We start from the raw sequence: 17982 nt of genomic DNA, 5'->3' as shown, positions 1-17982 counted from the left end.
GTGAACAAACCCCTCGCAGTCCTGACTTCCTTGCTCTCTTCTCCCTCCTGCTCTTTACTGGACCTTGGGAGCTCAGTCTGTTGTTCTGATGACGGTCTCTGTCTCTATCTCCATCCATTGCTGGACGAGGATTCTATGGTGATATTCAAGATAATCATCAGTGTGATAGTAGAGCAAGGACAGTTCAGGCACCCTCTCCTCTGCTGCCCAAGAACCTAGCTGGGAACATCCCTGTGGACACCTGGGATCCCCTCTGGAGTTAAGTCTTTTGCCAACTCTAAAATGGCTCTCTTAATGTAGATATCTTCTTCCCTGCTCCTATATCTGCCCTTCCTCCATCTCCACTCTCCCACTCCACCAAGCTCTCCCGAGTCTTTCCCTTCTCCCTTCTCTTTCCCACTCTCACCTTCTCCCACCCCCACCTCCACCCCTACCCCCACTGCCATGCTCCCAAATTTTGCCAATTTCCAGGAAGATCTATTTATATTTTTCTTTGGGTTCACCTTGTTATTTGGCTTCTCTAGGCTTGTGAACTATAGGCTTAATGCCCTTTGTTTATGGCTAGATTCCACTAATGAGTACATACCATATGCATCTTACTGGGTCTGAGTTATTTCACTCAAGATAGTGTTTTTTATTTCCATCCATTTGCATGCAAAATTCAATATGTCTTTGTTTTTTTTTTTACTGCTGAGTAGTACTCTAATGTGTATATATTCCACACTTCCTTTTGAGGGGCATCTAGGTTGTTTCCAGGTTCTAGCTATTACAAATAATGCTACTGTGAACATAGTTGAACAAATGCTTTTGTAGTGTAATTGGGGTTCAGTACCCCATTTTTAATTGGGTTATTTAGAATTTTAATGTCTAGTTTCTTGAGTTCTTCATATATTTTGGAGATCAGACCTTTGTCTGTTGCGAGGTTGGTGAAGATCTCCCATTCAATAGGATGTCTTTTTGTCTTAGTGACTGTGTCCTGTGCTTTTCAGAAGCTTCTCAGTTTCAGGAGGTCTCATTTATTCAATGTTGCTCTTATTGTCTGTGCTACTGGGGTTTTATGTAGGAAGTGGTCTCTTGTGTCCATGTGTTGCAGTCAACTTCCTACTTTCTCTTCTGTCAGGTTTCACCAATGCAAACAGCTTGGTATTGGCATAAAAACAGAGACATTGACCTATGGAATCAAATCAAAGACCCAGATATTAACCCACAAATTTATGAACACCTGATTTTCGACAAAGGAGCTAAAAGTATACAATGGAAGAAAGAAAGCATCTTCAACAAATGGTGCTGTCATAACTTGATGTCAACCTGTAGAAGAATGAAAATAGATCCATATCTATCACCATGCACAAAACTCAAGTCCAAGTGGATTAAAGACCTCAATATAAATCCGACCACAAGATACTTTATGCTATTTGTGGCTATCGTGAAAGGTGAAGTTTCTCTGATTTCCCTCTCTGCTTCTCTATTCTTTGTGTATAAGAGGGCTACTGAATTTTTTGAGTTGATCTTGTGTCCTACCACATCACTGAAGGTATTTACCATCTGTAGGAGTTCTTTGGTAGAGTTTTTGGGATCACTGAGGTACAATATCATATCATCTGCAAATAACGAAAGTTTGACTTCTTCCTTTCTACTTTGAATCCCCTTGATCTCCTTATGTTGTCTTACTGCTATTGCTAGAACTTCAAGCACTATGTTGAAGAGATATGGTGAGAGTAAACAGCCTTGTATTCCTGATTTTAGTGAAATGGCTTTGAGTTTCTCTCCATTTAATTTGATATTAGCTGTTGGCTTGCTGTATATTGGATTTATTATATTTATATATGATCCTTGCATCCCTAATCTCTCCAAGACAGAGGGTAACCTATAAATTCTCAGTGAAAGAGATAAAGGAAACAGATACCCCAAACTTTCAACAGTTGTTATAGCAGATATCAGAATTAAAGGTCATTTTAATATCTTTCTTTGGACCTTCTGCCTTTTCTACATTTTATGCAATGCATTTGTTTGACAAGTTATCTCACTTGCTTGCCACTCCAAACATATGGTGCTGATAACATTTAAAAACTCCCAAGAGAATGGCTTTAGAAATATTGCCAAATTGCTATTTTGATTCAAAATATGCAAGTACATAGAACAAGTGCATTCCATTCTTTTTCTAAAATATTAGTTCAGTGATTTTCAACAGACTCTTTTGTGGTAGCTAGAAACAAATCACAATTATTTTTAACAGATTATAATTTATCAGAATTAAGTAATATGTGCATATGTGTATAAACATGTGTTTAGTGTGTCTGTGGTTTAAGCATGTGACTTGTGGTAACATGCACCCTTATACACAAAGGCAGGGTTAAAGAAGGGTCTTAATGGTCTTTATTTCTCACTGTCTGTATTGTGGCCTTGAGACAGGGTCTTTCATTGAATGGAAAAGTCTATATCTATATTTGCTAAGCTGACTTCCCATTGAGTTCCTGAGATCTGGAGCTACAGAGACTCACCACCATTTCTAGCTTTTTGTGTGGATGCTGAGGATTTACTCATGCTGTCATGCTTGCAGAGTAAATATTCCTACCCACTGAACTATTTTCCCAACAGCTCATCGTGTTTCACTCATCCATCATTACCATACTGGTAACATGTGGTCCAGTATCTTTTCATTCAAACTTCTCTATCTGTCCATGAACCTTCACTGGAACACAACACCAACTTTCATCTATGTGTGTGCTATTCCTTTCCTGCAACCTACACAGCACCCAAGATTCAAAACCTCTGCGTATTTTCAACTTTTTATTAATTAAATATATTCGTTTATTTTACATTTGACCACAGTTGCCCCTTCCCTTCTCTTGTCCCATTCTTTTCCCCCTTCCCTCTGCTTCCTCCTCGCCTCATCTGTCTGTTTCTGTTTAGAAAGGTCCAGACCTCTCATGGGTATTTACAAATCATGACATATCATTTAGTTGAGATAAGCTCCTCCCTTTGTATTAAGGCTGAGAAAGGCAACCCATTATAAAGAATACGTTTTCAAGAACAGGTCAAAACATTAGGAACAGCACCTGCTCTCACTGCAGGAGTTCTGCAAGTAGACCAAGCTATATAACCGTCTCTCATATACATAGATAGGGTCTAGGTTGGTCCCATGCAGGCTCCCTGGCAGTTGGTCTAGACTCTGTAAGCTCCTATAAGCCCAGGTTAGTTTTCTTTGTGGTATTATTGTGATGTCCTTGACCCCACCTGACTCCTTCTTTTCACTTTTTAATACTTGGACATGTAAATTTACATTGAGTATTAGAACATAGATGACTGTGTTAAGACTAAACATAATTATGTACACAGAGATCATGCAGATGCATTCATAGTGAGATCATTGTTTCCCAACAGAATATAATTTCTGAACATAGCATCTGTTTTATAGTAGAGCTGGTGATTGCGAGAGAAAAGCTTTATTTTTGGCAATAGTATTGTTGTACTTGGCCTCAACCTGCATCAATGAGAGGCCTTGGTAACACATTGCAATCAAGATCCCCTGGGGCCCAGGGTATCCCAGCAATATGGATAATTGTTTATAGATGTGGTGCCCAAACTTGGCTTGATATGAGTTACCTAGAAAATAAAACAATAAAAGAATTTAAAAATGAAGTGTTGTAGGATCAGTGGTGTCAAGGCACCACAAACAATCAAACAAAACAAAACAAAACCACATAAATAAGTAACCTAGACTCATAGGGGCTCAAAGAGACTAAACCAACAACCAGGGAGCCTGCATCCAACTGATCTAAGCATTCTGCGTATATGTTACAGTTGTGTATCTTGGTCTTTGTGTGAGACTCCTAACACTGGTAGCAGGGACTATCTCTTAATGTGTTGCCTAATTTTGGGACCCATTGCATCTACTGAATAGCCTTAATAGAAGAGAAGCCCAGTGTTACTGAAGCTTGATATACCATAGCTGACTGATATCCATGGGAAGTCTGTCTGTATCTGAAGAGAAAGAGTGGAAGAGGACTGGAAGGGAGAGTAAGGTGAGGAGACAGGAAGAAGCCAGAGACTGGAAACTTTAATTGGAATGTAAAAATAAAATCAACCAATCAATCAATAATTAAGTAAAGGAGAAAAAGTTCAATCCCCGAGTCCCACTGCTGATTAACTTAGCCCTTTCCCTTTTGGCAATCCCAATAGATTGGAGGGTTTTCCAGGCACAGGCTTAGAATAAAGCAGAAAAAGCCAGAATGCAGAGAATGAGTTCATTATGTGTTGTGATAGAATTTCATAGAACAACCTTCAAGTTGCAACAACACGCCAATATCCCAATTGGATCTGTCCTGGTCCTCTGATCTTTGAGGCAGAAATTCTGCAGGAACTTGAGAGGAGAGTATGCCCAGGTTCAGCTCAACCTGGAGGCCAGAAAAGTAGTGTGAAAGTGTTAAGACAAATAGTATAATGTGAGATGGAGATGCTTGTCAGATGAGCTCTGGATGCATGAAAAATTACAACTCTCCCAAGGAGGAAAATTACATAAAACTTTGAAAAGAAGATGGAAATGAATCTACTTCAGAAGCGTTATGTGGAACAAGTGTGGGCTGATACACAGAAATGGTTTTGCCCTGTAACTGATCCAACGTGAGCCAGGTGACTTTTGTTTCTTGGTTGCTATTGGCATTTGTTGTTGTTGTTGTTTATGTCTTAGTTTATTTATTTATTTTTTGCTTTTTGGAGGACTTACAAATGATAAATAATGTGAAGAACACCAATTAAATGAAATCAAAGGCAGAAAGAAAAATCTGATTGGAATCTTCATAGCCACTTATTTTTTCAATGTAACCTCAAGAGGAGTTTTAGAGTTGATGGATAGTTTGGAAGAATGTGATGAGCTACATTCTCATATTCAAGAAGAGATGAGGGCAATTGATTTTTATTTCTGTAGGAAGAGGTGCATATCCTCAGGGTTCAGAGCCAAACAGAATGCTGTTTTCAATACTTACCTATTGGGTATTTTCTCACAAGTTCTTAACAATTCTGGACCACTATTTACTTTTTAGTCTCTTTTAGACATCCTAGGTTTGGCTTGCACTATGTTTAGTGTTGCGGGTATAAGAAACTAGTAAGAAAAGACACCCAATGTACAATCTTCATAATTTTTCTGATGGAGAAAATTCAGTTATGTACAAGCCTTGGGGAATAAGAAGGGAGAAGCACATTGCCCATCTCAAAGACATTTTTTAAATCCAGGAGTCAAAATATGCATCTAACTTCTAGAAGGAGACACATGTAAACAGATGGATTGTCCACTGTAGTCATGACAAAATTTACTGGATACTTTAGTCTTGTTTTGTAGCTGATGTAGGCCATAGTGTATGGGGTATGGTTGGCTTCAGGTAACTAAAAGAAGATCTTGGCTAATAGTAAACAAGGACATGAAGTTATCAGTCTGAAAATGTCAAGAAAGAGGAAATGAACCTAGAAGAATCTTCTTAGCCTTGCCAGATGGACTCAGAATGGATGCTTCATAATTTTTGCCATTGAAGCTGCAAGCTGAGAAGTAAGTCACAAAGTATGGGAACTCCTTAGCTACAGATTTTTGAGTCTGTAAGTGGATAATGTTGTAGCTGTCTGAGAAACAGAAAACTGACACATCCACTAGGAATGACCTCTGTCATGTCCTCTCAAACTTTTCTACCTCTACAGCTCACTAGGCAAAAGATTCCCTGTATATTACATGCATCATAGGGGCATGTAACTGACTTTGGTATTTTAGTATATGAACAGTGGGTAAATGGGTAGATAAGCGAGATAGAGCATGATAATGAGTTTTGTGTGTTTTTATATGTCTGTAGGGCGGTGTGTCATGGTGGTAGTTGTTAGTGACCTAATGTAGCAGTGACAAATGTAATGTTGGTGGTGGTGACGGAAGGGAATGATTTGTGGTGGAGGGGATTGTGGTGTAATGTAAATGAGTGGTAGGGAGTAAGTTCTGGTGAATTCTGCCCAATGGTTCTCTCCCTCTCTTGCATCATTCCTTCACAATTTCTTTTTTTTCATGAATTTTCTCTAGCTTTATCATATATACAATTTCTTCCTTGTTTACTCTTGCCCTTCTGGAGTAAGGCTCCTATAAGTACTCTAGTATACCAGAATTTTGAGAACAGCATGTGGCACAAGAATAAGTAAGCTAATGTGGGAGTGATAGGCTGGGATGTCTGTGCATGTGAGCAGGTATAATACTCCAGTGGGGGAATTTGCAATGACAGAGAAAAAAAAACTGTTGGGACAGTGTAGAGCTGGGTGATTGTGGCTAGAGGTGCTAAATTTTAAATATCTTGTCAGCCATGTATGAATAAAAATGTGTTAAAAGTGTGTATATGCATTTTAATAGTATGTGGTTGGTGGTGAGGATGTATAAAAGGAGAAGTAAAGATGTATCTATGTCTGAGTGTGTGGCATATGCCTTTGGCAATCTATCTTAACTCATTGGGGTTACACATTATCAGATTCTGGATATTATAGTTACTTTTCTGCTGCTGTGAATAGACATCATGATCAAAGAATCTTAATAAAAGTATTTACTTGGGGGATCGCTTACATTTTCAGAGGGTGAATCTATGATCATTGTAGCAGAAAACATTGAAGCAGTAGATGAGACCTTACATCTGATCCACATTGAGAAGGCAGAAAGAGAGCAAGACTGAGGCTGATGAGGGCTTTTGAAATCTCAAAGACCAAATGACACACCTACTCCAAAAAGGCCACAACTCATAGTGGCATATTATTTGTGTTATCATAAATAAAGCTTACTTGAAGATCAAAGAGCAAAGCAGCCATGCTAGTCAGTCATACAGGCCAGGGAGTAGTGAGATACACCTTTAATCCCAGGACTCAGTAGACAGAGACAGATGCATCTCTGTGAGTTTAAGGCCACACAAGTTTGAAATTGTCTAAAAGAGAAAGAACTCAAACAAAGGTAATCCCTGCACTTGAGATCACAAGCAAGACCAGCAATAGGGAGGTGGAGATAGGAGTGATATGGCAGGGTGGAGGGAGGAATAAAAAGCAGGAACTCAGTGGAGTGTGAAGTCTGAGGATTTGTGGAGACAGGATCTTGCCCTTTCAGTATGAAGATTTGGTAGAGGTAAAATGTTTCTCAAGAGTTTGTTGCTTTGCTTTTTCTAATCATCAGGTTGAACCCCAGTGTTTGTCTCTGACTTTTTATTATTTGTTCAACAATACCTCTTAATCCTTCCCTCAAAGTCCACAAACTAGGGACCAAACATTGAAATATGAACCTGTGGGATTAGGGGGAAATTTTATTCAAACTACCACATTGACTGTCCCAGTTTTAGGGACCGGAAGTCAATTTGCATTCCCATTGAGGGCTTGAGTCTTTACTGCTAGGTCTCAGGAGCCAAAATTGCCCAATATGATAGGGATAGGGTTCATGGAGGATAGAATCTGTCTTCATAAGTGACTTATATAATTATAAACACATTTTTCTTGGGAGCTTATGAAATGAGGTTATACATAAGAGCCTTCCATTTAAAGCCAGGTGATCTGCTTGTCTATGGAAGCCATATACTGTGTTTGGGGGAAAAAAAAGAATTTCTTACAATCTATAGCTTTACCCTTAGATACTCAGACACTTTTGAAGATCTGATCAATTATACTCTGAATGTTTTTCTGTCCTTGCAACTTCAGATCCTTGTTTCTCTAGTGAGGAAGGCTTGTTTTCATGATAATTATTTCGGAATAATTATCTTTTGACCTGTCTTTCATGTTTAGCTGATAATAGATGAAAATATTTTCTAAGGCTCTTGATAAACTCTAGAACCAGAACATCTCTGGCACTTTCCTCCATCTCTGTGTATGTGGTAGTAGTGGGGCATTTGTGATAGAGGACTGTGGTGTAATGCCATCATCACTTATCATGACTTTTATCTATTTTAATTTTTAGAGAAAATATAGTTAACACTGTAGCCTGCCAATTTATCTATATTTGCCCTCCCTTTCCTATGTCTCTAAGGTAGTTAGAGGGTGGTTAATTTATTATAGAGAATTATGTGTTTCAAAGTGTTGAGAATGCTGAGGTAACCACCTGCTAATGTATAAAAGCAATCTTTTCTTGCAATGTTAAATTAGGTGTTTCAACCTAAAATTTACTAAGCTTATACTCCTTTGCCTGCTGTTTTGAAATTACATATAGTACTGTATATAAGATATTATCCTAAACCTGAATGTGAGAATTTAGTGGTAAAGGAGAAATAAAAATAAATGTATTCCCTATTCAAGGAGCAGAACATTGAAGGAGAATTTGCTAAAAGCACAAAATTGAGCCACACTATTATCAATGTCATCATAATCATAGCCCTATTGCTTATTCAGAGCCAAGCAATAGTTGTAGAGTATGATCCTCTGCCACTCTACTTCTGATCTTAAATACACATGCAGGGGAAAGTTCAACAGAATAGACTATCTGGTCTCTCTTCTCTCGTTAAGGTCACACAATACCTCTTTCTTTATTCCATACATGTTCAAGCTCTTCTAATGATTATTCAGGGTTCACCAGGTCCAGATTTATTTTGTTGCAGATAGTGTCTCTTATTTAATTTCCTTGAGACAATTTATTTATTCCAGAGATAAAAGCAGCAAAACTATTGTTTGGTTAAGGGTGATCTCCAAAAAAATTGAATATCCATGGTTCTGGAACTTAAGTACGGAAGATGATATGATTTCTGAAGAACACAGGTACACAGGTAATTGTACCATGGGGACAGGGTCTCCCCCACCAAGCTTTTTGACTTGAGCTTGGTATGTGTTGTAACTTTGTACCCTTGCTTATTTATTTTTAGAGATGCCTCCCTCCTCTTTTTATACTCATCCAAGCTCTGCCCAACCTTCAGGGATGGAATCTAACTTCTAATGTGCCAGGAAGTCCCTTACCACTCACTTTCCCTGAACTCCTGATGTTTCTTCTAGGCTACTGTACTCTACATTATCTTTCCAGTGAAGGTAATTTTCATTAAGGAAGAAAACTAAAAGAAAAGAAGTCTAGCTTTTCTCTTTTAGAACCCTAATCTGGTAAAGAAGGACTGTCTGGAGTATCAAATATGAGATTCTTATAAGCCACACTTAGAAGCAGACTGTGAGGGTCTGGTACTCACCAAATATGTGCCTATAAGAGTCATATAAATACCCCAGCAAATGAGTTTATTTGTCTTTCAAACTGGAATGAAGATATAGGTTTGTTGTCAATATTGAATAAACTTGTGTGCGTAAGGCCATTGAAGCAGTGGCTGAGACATGGACAGCACTAGAGTTCACCTGCTGATACAACTTTAAATCCTCTGTAATGTTACATAGATCTAAAGGAAGAAAGCTGAGTTATGACCATTCAGAATCTCTGAACCTCGAACTAGAATTGATGAGTTCAATGTGTAACCAGGAACTTCCTTGGCAGCATTATACCTGTCTTCACCATATCAGATCAACCTTTATTTAACAATTCCATCACTTGTCAAGTGACTGATGAACCAATGAAGTCCCCAAGAGATGTGGTTAGGTGCAGAAAGAGAATACTATTCCTGGTGTGACTTAAGTTTTCCACCCATGTAACTGGTAATTCAACTTCTAGAGAGCACATTGCCTATGGGCTAGAAGGAAAGTGGAGTTCAGATAACGTGAAATTAATGCTTTTGGATTGAACTTCATAGCCCCACCTTCCTCTTTCTTTATCTTATATTACAACCTAAGAGTAATTTGGGTTTTGTCAGCTTCAGAAGCAGCTTCATTTAAAAGCCAATTGATTTTTAATTGCAAGATTGCACTTTTGCTTTCTGGCTGCAGGCTCACACTTAAGACAAGCTACCTGAGATCCCGTGTGCCAGGAATTCAGTCATGTTATTTCAGTGCCTCATGGAGTAGTGCTGATTTTCTGTGCTCCCTGTCTCTACAGTGACATATGTTCCACTCTGGTATCACATATCTTGATTGCTTGGAAGACATGGTTGGCCCTTTGATCTGAGCTCTCTTCTACAACAAGAAGAAAGCTGTGTGATCTTAGGAGGCTGTAGTCTCTTTATGATAGAGAAGTATCATTGCCTAAACACCTCGGATGTATCAAAGTCATAAAAATTCACTTAGTAACACACTACAGAAACTGTATTATCTGTTAATTTGTAGGAAGCAGGCAGAGAGTAAAATAAATTGTTCAAGGACATGTAGATGGTAAGTGAAGACTGCACCCATAGATATGTAGTGGGATATATAGCACTAGAAGTACTGTAGCACCAATATAGCACTAGTGGAGTGTCCTTAGCAAGTACCTCAGCCACACTGCTGTACAGCAATTTTCTCCACATTGAATCATTTCTCATTAAGCAGTTAATGTTTGCTAGTAGTTGGGAAATAAACAACTCAAAAGTCTTAGTTCCTGAAACTTGCATGATTCAAGGTACCTCCCCAGGGTTCTAAAAGTAATAAAATTGCTGGGCAGTGGAAACCCTGAATGGCCAACTTGTCTGCAAGTCTTTCAGGGAGCTCCAGAAATAAATCTCTCATGAGTGCAACTTACACCAGGTTAGGCATTTAAGTGATAAATCTGCTTTTGAATCACCTATGCTACTTTAGGTAATCTTTCACTCATACTTCTATAAGTAGCCCCAGTGAATCCATTGGTTTTCCAAGTTGGACTTTGGTAATATTGCTACTATGGACTGTCATAGGTTCCTTATCTGGAACTTATATATCCCCTGGAAAAGTCACAGAAGATTCATATATTCCAAGGAAAAGGTACAGAGCATAATTACCTGTACTGTTTACATGAAAAAGAAATGAAAATTAATACTCTGCATTGTGATATAGAGAGAGACTAGGCAGAGTCAAGAAGACATTATGTAGCTGCCGAAGGAGAAAGATGCTGGAACATTTCCAGTATGCCACAACCTAGTGGTGATACATAGATTAAAAGAAATGTGTTGGTTTAAGACAGAAGAGCTAGTTAGGAATATGCCTGAGTCTTTGTCCAAAATAGCTTTGTTCATCAACCAAGAAAGGCAACACCTATACAGAAGGACATCCCACATCAGGGGTGTGCTAATACTAATTTTTGTTTGCTAGTGCTAGTTATCATATTTTGAAGTGGTGTTCTAGGTAGTCAAGTGTAACAGCCCTAGAGTACCAAGAGACTAATTATAAATTTTGTTGCTTCTCTTTGGCATAACAAAAAGTGTGCTTCCCACTCTGCAATGTCAATGTGGTATCCAGCGTGGGACAGCAACTGTCCTCTAAGTGATGGCGCCTTATTCCAGGCTCTTACACCTGGGACTCCTCTATGGCAAAATATACTTTCTGTGATACTCTCTGGCAGGAGAAAAATGGCCAGGTCATGGAACACTTGTATTGGGAAGTGACACACATCACTTCCACTTAGGCTGACCATGTTGTTCAGTTGTAACATAAAGGTAGCAGACAATAGCAACTGTTCCTGTATGTTGCAAAGTAGACACAAGCTGGAAATTGATAAACATAACTGCTTGCTGCAGTGAACTCATAAGGATGCTTGGATAAACGTTTTATTTTCTTTACCTGGCTCCTTAAATAACAGTTAACAAGAAAAACCAAAGGCCCAGGAGTAATTCTTGGTTGTGATAACAATCATGAATTCATTCATAAATGTTTTTATTCTATCTAAAAATACTCTCTGAATTACATGTAGAACAGAAAATATTGAAGCCAAGAAGAACCACAGACAAACTGCTAAAATTAATTCATATTATCAGTGGGGGAAGGCAGACATGCTCAAGACTCATAGATGTAAATTAGTTAGAGCCACAAGTACAGAATTCTGGATAGAAAAATGGCATGTCTAATGGCTTGGAGAAGGGAGGCAAATTGGAATTCTGGTATATTTGAGAGAGTTTATATGACTGGAGTCTGAAGCAAGATAAACAGAAAGTTGAGTTGTTATGGTCCAGCCTCAGTGGGTTCATATGCCCCAGGATAGGGGTTACGGATTAGAAATATTAGGCAGAAAAAAAAGACACAGAATAGGGTCAGGAAGTTAACCTGGTGAATACTGAATCCACCTACATTTATTTTTCATAGGTTTGTATACGCAATTTCAAAAGGTGGGAAGAAGGCAAAAGAAATCTTTACCATAATAAACAAACAGGGTAATTACCTCTTCAATACCTGAAATATTAAGTAGTTATATCTTGAGTTAAGTATTCTTTTGTTTAGGTAGGGCATGCAGTGACCACACCTTAGGCCAAACATAGGTGTCACACTGTGGGTCAAATCTCTTGGCATAAACTTAAAGGTGCAAGGACAACTCTCTGATCTTTGGTCAAGGTGGAATGAATCCACTTCTGTGGGCCCCAGCAGGGTTAGATATACTAGTGAGCATACAACTATGGATGATGGTGATGTGAAGAGACAGATAAGCAGGTGAAGAAACTCAGTCATCAAACCTCAGAGTTACTGTCCTTTTCAATCATCTCCAGTATGGGACAATAGTCTGTATTCTGTCAATTATATTTTAAATAAACACTGATTGGCCAGTAGCCAGGCAGGAAGTATAAGCGGGCAAGAAGTAGAGGTGGGGTGACGAGAAGAGGAGAATTCTGGGAATAAGAAAGCTCATTCCACAGTCCTGGCCTAGCCACAGAAGAAAGATGTGACTGCCTCACTGAATAAGGTACCAAGCCACATGGCTAACATAGACAAGTATAATGGGCTAATATAAGTTATAAGAGTTAATAAGAAGCCTGAGATAATGGGCCAAAATTTAGACCTCTGTGATTTCTTTGGGACTTAATGATTGCAGGAAACAGTCAGGACAGAAACTTCAGTCAATCTCTTTCTCTCTCTCTCTCTCTCTCTCTCTCTCTCTCTCTCTCTCTCTCTCTCTCTCTCTTCCTCCCTCTCTGTTGTTGGGTTGTATTGGAAAATATTTTGGTTCTGGATAGCCTTAGGTTAGACTCTGTATAGATTTGGGCAGCATCCCTAAGTTTCCTGGACTTCTATTACCCCGTGTATAAGGCTGGTAAAATTCTACTCAGATTTCTTCAGAAGAGGAGTGAAGTTGCCTAAAACACACACACACACACACACACACACACACACACACACACACACACACACTATCCATAAGGTTAGGATTCATCATAACATTTACATGGAGGCTGCATTTTCCCTGCTGTTTCCAGATAAGAACTGAGAATGAAAAGGAACTGGTCTTAGGTCACTGATGCCCATGGTCATACTCCTGTCATAAGTCATCTGTGAATTAATGCTTCCATCAGCCTTCTTGAGATTTCCAAGACTAAGCATAGCCAAGGCTCTCTCTGTCCATATTCTTCCACACCTCTCTCCTTTCATGAGCTGCCAGACCTATCTGTATATCCCAATCTTTCTGATCTCCATGAGTATTCATTATGAAATATTTCTCAGGATCTATGTCACAGAGAGTCCTGAGGTCAATATTATGATTTTCAGGAGGAGAATTTAATGCTGTAGAGTAATGGAACTATATATAAGGTATAGATTGCATATTACTTGTATTTTTCTCATAATCTTGTTTTTTCATTGTACAATAGAAGTATATATATGCCAGATTTCTCACTTGGCTTAACTCTGCTAAGCCATTGGCCAAAACAGCTTTATTCATCAACCAATAATGCAACACATACAAAGGACATCCCACACCAATATGTACCATATTTTCATTTATCTATCTGTGGATGGATAGCTAGGCTACTTCCATAATTTGGGTATTAAGAAAAGTGAATTGATAAATATCAAGTCTTTAAATAAGATTTCAGGCTTATTCAAATCTGAGTACCTTCTTGTTGGTCAAATTCTATGGAAAAGTAGTTACAAACTTAGCACAGTACTCCGCAAACGGAACAAATGAGGTTTTGTGGGGGAAAGCCCAGCCCAAGGGGGCATGATCACCTTGGACTAATGTTTACGTATAAATCTGGTGGGCATCAGCCCCACTGGTCTTTTTTTGTACTTCTGGTTTCATCACTGGATCCCTGGTGTTGTAAGCTATTTTCTTCATTAAAGTTTACTATTTCAGATTAAGCTAGCCTGATTATTATGCTTCATCAAGGTTTATTTAAGGCTACTTTTAACCCTGAACTGTATGCCTATTCTCTGCTCATTTGGGTATTGTGGAAATCTGATTTTAAGGGAATATGACTCAGTTCAAAGTCAAAAAGAAGATCTTGAACACGATCACTGAATTAGTCTCATTTCTTTCTTTCACCTTTCCCTACTGGGTTGGCACCTGCAATTATTTCCACCTAGAAAAAATACCCTTTTGTCTATTGAGCAGATTATCTCTCTTTTTCCCTTATGTCACTTCACAAGTCATTATATCCCATTTACCCTAGTCAAATGATGATATGATTCGCATGATGGTTCCTATTATATCTTAGATTGATGACTGTAGTTGGTAAGCTCCCTTTAGCTAAGGTAAACTGTTTCAGTGGGTGTCCCCTTCATGGTCTTGACTTCTTTGCTCATATTATCACTCATCCCACTATTCAATTGGACTTTGGAAGTACAACCAAGTGCTACGCTGTTGGTCTCTGCCTCTGTTTCCATCAGTTGCTAGATGAAGGTTCTATGGTGACATTTAAGATATTCATCAATCTGAATACAGGGCAAGGCCAGTTCAGGCACCCTCTCTTCTATTGCTTAGGTTTTTATCTGGCGTCATCCTTGTGGATTCTTGGAAATTTCTGTAGAGCCAGGTTTCTTGCTAGCCCTATAATGACTCCCTCAATTAAGAGATCTCTTTCCTTGCTCATATCTCTGTTTTTCCTCCATCTTGACTACCATGTTCCCTCAAGTTCTCCTCTTCCTCTTCCACCCTCCCTTCTCCCGCCCAACCATCATGATCTTGTCTATTTTGAATTTTCAGCATGGGACAAATCCGGACTAGCTGAACATAGAGGATAATGAGGAATACTGAGAACTCAAGAACAATCGCAGTGGGTTTTTGATCCTACTGCACGTACTGGCTTTGGGGGAGCCTAGGCAGTTTGGATGCTCACCTTAGGAGACCTGGATAGAGGTGGGCGGTCCTTGGGCTTCCCACAGGTCAGGGAACCCTGATTGCTCTTAGAGCTGATGAGGGAGGGGGACTTGATCTGGGGAGGGGGAGGGAAATGGGAGGTGATGGCAGGGAGGAGGCAGAAATCTTTAATAAATAAGTAAATTAATTAAACAAATTACATTTTAATCTCTCACTTCAATAAAAAAATATTTAACAGCATTTATCATATTTAGTAGACACAAAATGTCAGGGAACATTTTCTAAGTCTTACCCCTAAGATATTTTATGTTATTTGTGGCTATTTTGAAAGGTGATGTTTCTACGATTTATTTCTCAGATTCTTTATCATTTGTATATAAGAGGGCTACTGATTTTTTTTGAGTTTATCCTGTATCCTGCCACATTATTGAAGGGATTTATCAGCTGTAGGAGTTCCCTGATAAAATTTTGGGGGTAATGTATCTATACTATCATATCATCTGCAAATAATGAAAGTTAGACTTCTTTCTTTCTAATTAGAATCCTCTTGATCTCCTTTTGTCATCTTGTTGCTATAGCAAGAACTTCAAAAACTATGTTGGAGAGATATGGAGTGAGTGGACATCCTTGTCTTGTTTCTGATTTAAGTGGAAGTGCTTTGAGTTTTTCTACATTTAATTTGATGTTGGCTGTCAGCTTGCTGTATATTGCTTTTGTTATGTTTAGGTATGTTCCTGGTATCTCTGATCTCTCCAAGACCTTTATTATGAAGGGGTGTTGGATTTTGCCAAATGCTTTTTTATCATCTAATGAGATGATAATATGGCCTTTTTTATGTTTATTTATATAATGGATCACATTGGCAGATTTTTGTATGTTGAACCAGTGCTGCATTTCTGAAATGAAACTAACTTGATCACAGTGGATGATTTTTTTATGTGTTCTTGGATTCAGTTTGCTAGTATTTTATTGAGTATTTTTGCATCCAAGTTCATAAGTGAAATTGGTCTGTAATCCTCTTTTTTGGTTGAGATTTTGTTTGGCAGGCATACTCACAGACAGAATATTGTATACATAATAAATAAATAAATAAATAAAAGCTGGTCCTGGGCTTTTTTGGTTGGGAGTCTTTGGATGACAGTTTTTATTTCTTTGCAGTTTATAGATCTATTTAAATTGTTCACCTGGTCTTGATTTAATTTTGGTGCATGGTATCTATCCAGAAAATTGTCCGTTTTTTTCATTTTTAAATTTTGTGGAGTACAGGTTTTTGTAGTATGACCTAGTGATTCTCTGGGTTTCCTCAGTGTCTTTTGTTATGTCCCCCTTTCATTTCTGATTTTGTTAATTTGTTCTCTCTTTGCCTTTTGATTAGTTTGGATAAGAGTTTGTCTATCTTGTTGATTTTTCTCAAAGAACCAGCTCTCTGTTTCATTGACTATTTGTATTGTTTTCTTTGTTTCTATTTTATTGATTTCAGTCCTCAATTTGATTATTTCCTGTTGTCTACTCCTCCAGGGTGAGTTTGCTTCTTTTTGTTCTAGAGTTTTCATGCGTGTTGTTAAGTCACTAGTGTGAGCTTCTGCACCTTCTTTATGTAGGCACCTAGTGCTATAAACTTTCCTCTTAGCACTGCTTTTGTATTGTCCAATAGGTTTGGTTACATTGTGCCTTCATTTTCATTGAATTCTAGAAAATGTTTAATTTCTTTCTTTCTTTCTTTCTTAACCCAGGAGTGGTTTACTGAGCACTGTTCAATTTCCATGAATTTGTAGGCTTTCTGCAATTAGTGTTGTTGTTAAATTCTAACATTAATTCATGTTGCTCTAATAAGATACAGAAGGTATTCGTTCTTTTTTGTATTTATTGAGATTTGCTTTGTTACTGAGCATGTCATCAATTTTGAAGATATTTCCTTGAGGTTTTGAGAAGAAGGTATATTCTTTTGTGTTTGGATGGAATATTCTGTTGATGTCTGTTAAGTCCATTTGAGTCATGACATCTGTTCATTTACTTATTTCTATGTTAAGTTTCTGTATGGTTGACCTGTCCATTGTGGAGAGTGGGGTGTTGAAATTTCCTACTATTAGTGTGTTGGGTTTTGATGTGCAATTTAAGCTTTAGTAATATTTCCTGTACATATGTGTGTACTATTGTATTTGGAACACAGATGTTTAGGCTTGAGACTTTGTCTTGATGGATTATTCATGTTATGAGTATAAACTGTCCTTCTCTGTTTCTTCTGATTGATTTTAGCTTGAAGTCTATTTTGTTAGATATTATGATAGCTACACCCACTTGTTTCTTAGATCCATTTGTTTGAAAATCTTTTCCCAACTCTTTACTCTGAGATATTGTCTGTTTTTGATGTTGAGGTGTGTTTCTTGTATACAGCAGAAGGCTGGATCTTGTTTTTATATCCATTCTCTTAGTCTGTGATTTTTATAGGTGAATTGAATCCTTTGATATTAAGAGATATTAATGAATAGTGGTTGTTAATTTTGTTATTTATCAGTGGTAGTGTGTGTGTTTCCCTTTTTTGGGATTTACTGGAGGGATGTTATCTGTTGCCTGTGCTTTTGTGGGTGCAGTTAGGTTCCTTGCATTGGGGTTTTCCTTATAATACTTTCTGTAGTGTAGAGATGATCTCAGTGAAAGTTTATATAGCTTGAAGAGAAGAGAGTGAATAGAAATCAGACAAGTATCTGGACCAGTAGCAAATTCACCTCATCATCATCATCATCATCATAAGACCTTAACCAAAGTGCTATGAGAAGCTATTGGAATTCCTTTTCAGGGCAGGAGGTGGAGATACAGCAGAATGGAGGACTGACTGGGACCAAATGTGAGCATGTGAGTCAGTAAGAAAGAAGGATCTGGGGAATCAATGATAGATAGTCCTGGACTCTGTGCTAACAAGAAAACAATATCATTTACTATGGAAG

Source organism: Microtus pennsylvanicus, chromosome 6 (genome assembly GCF_037038515.1).
Source record: "Microtus pennsylvanicus isolate mMicPen1 chromosome 6, mMicPen1.hap1, whole genome shotgun sequence".
NCBI lineage: Eukaryota > Metazoa > Chordata > Mammalia > Rodentia > Cricetidae > Microtus > Microtus pennsylvanicus.
This window is presented reverse-complemented; position numbering follows the sequence as displayed.